Below are 2,065 nucleotides of genomic sequence, written 5' to 3' on the forward strand. Positions count from 1 at the left end.
AGATGGATTTACAAGTAAATTCAACCAAACATTTAAGGAACCATTAGTCTCTCAATATTATATTATTTTTAAAGAAGTCTTAAAAAAAAGAAGTCCTAAGAAATTTCGTTTATGAAAAAAATAGGGTTTTGATACCTAAACCAGAGTCAAAACAGAGAAAGGAAACTATAGATGAATTTCCCAAATGAATATCAGTGCAAACAATTTTAATAAAATCCTAGAAATAGGGCGCCTGAGGGAGCCCGGGGTCGGCGGCCCGCGGCGAGCTCGGGGCCCGGCCTGAGGCGGCGGCGGCGGGGGAGCCCCAGGACCCGCGCGGGGAGGAAGATGCCCGTGGCGGTGATGGGGGACAACGCCGCCTTCAGCTTCAAGAAGCTGCTGGAGCAGTGCGAGCACCAGGAGCTCGAGGCCCCCGGCAGAATCGCCACGGCCTCCCGTGTACGGGCAGCTGCTGGCGCTGCACCTGCTGCACAAGGACATGAATAATGCCCGGGATCTTTGGAAGAGAATCCCCCCTGCTATAAAATCGGCAAATTCTGAGCTTGTTGGAATCTGGTCAGTAGGACAGAGAATCTGGCAGAGGGATTTCCCAGGGATCTACACAACCATCAGCTCACACCAGTGGTCAGAGACCATCCAGCCCATGGTGGAAGCCCTAAGAGATGCCACAAGAAGAAGAGCCTTCGCCCTGGTTTCTCAGGCCTACACCTCGATCATCGCCGATGATTTTGCAGCATGTGTTGGACTTCCTGTAGAAGAAGCTGTGAAAGGTGTCTTAGAACAAGGATGGCCAAGCTGACTCCACCACGAGGATGGTGATGCCCAAGAAGCCCGGTTCTCTGGATGTTTCCTTTAACAGATTTATTCCTCTGTCCAGAGCCTGTTCCAGTTCCCCCAATCGCCAATGAACAACAGTTAGCCAGATTGACCGACTATGTGGCTTTTCTCGAAAACTGATTCATCACCTTTTCTGTTCGAGATCAAACTTGGGAATCCCGTATACCAACCAGTCTGAAAAAGCAACATTTGCATTGTGTTCTGTTGGATGAAACCCCCTGATGTTCTTGATTAGAACATGGGATAAAATATATGTTAGATACAGTTTTTTTGGTCTTTAAACAGTGCTGAATTCATCATTGAACGGCTTCTTAGACCCACAATATTTATTAATATGGAGTAGAACAGTATTATGTGTCTAGGTCTTATTCTGTAGTGATTCCTGGTGGAGAAACATACCTGTATCCCTCAGTGGATTTAAAATGCAATAGGCTGGCAAAGACAACTATCTCTTTTTTTAAACAAACTGGCTTGGTCAATCTTAGCTCTTCTCTGCTGATACTTTCCGTCTACCCACTGCTGGCAGTGAGGAATTTGCCATGAGCGGGGACAGAGGCCCTGAAAGGAGCCATGAAAAGAGGACAGATCCTCAGTGGAGGAGAGAGAATGCTGGATAGGAGGGGCCTGGTTCAGTCAGAGTCATCTGTAAAGGAAGGGGAATGAGTCCAAAAGCGATGCTGCTGCCTCTTAGCCACCTTCCCAAAGAGAAGCCCCTCCCTCTCCTCAGATTCATGTGGGGCCCTGCTGTTGGGGGCCTCTTGAGGAGGGCCCTGGAACTGGGTCTGGAGGAGGGCCAAGCCTGTCTTTGCTGAAACGGCTGGTTGACAGTGACCCAGAAGCTGCTTAAAACGAAGCTGCATTACAGAGAGGATCTAGACCACCCCGCTGAACTTCAAGAACAGGGCTCTTGACATTCTGGATTTTAAAGTTGGTTCCATGTTTGGAAAGACGCAACTTGGATTACCATTAGGATTCTATTTATCAAGAGAACGTTGCATATTCATGATGATTGACTGGCTAGAGCGTTTCTTTCACCTTTTCATGGTGACAAAGGTCATTTTTTAAATAAGCGCCTTTTGTGGGTGTTTTCATTCGTTTGTGAGACTGGTAGCTTCTGAATTTGTAGTAAGATTTCCTTCAGCGCACTATACTACTGAACATTTTTTGAAAACTTCAGTTGTTTTTCAAAAGGTCCTGAATTGTGCACTGTTATTTTAAAAGTCAATTA

General features: G+C 46.6%; 1 pseudogene; it reads left to right on the top strand.

Moving 5' to 3' along the window:
- The first annotated feature begins 324 nt into the window (after positions 1 to 324).
- LOC141493798 (COP9 signalosome complex subunit 8 pseudogene) lies at positions 325 to 1,090 on the top strand (annotated as a pseudogene).
- The last annotated feature ends 975 nt before the right edge of the window (positions 1,091 to 2,065 follow it).

This window comes from Macrotis lagotis, chromosome 7 (assembly GCF_037893015.1).
Source record: "Macrotis lagotis isolate mMagLag1 chromosome 7, bilby.v1.9.chrom.fasta, whole genome shotgun sequence".
Taxonomy (NCBI): Eukaryota; Metazoa; Chordata; class Mammalia; order Peramelemorphia; family Peramelidae; genus Macrotis; species Macrotis lagotis.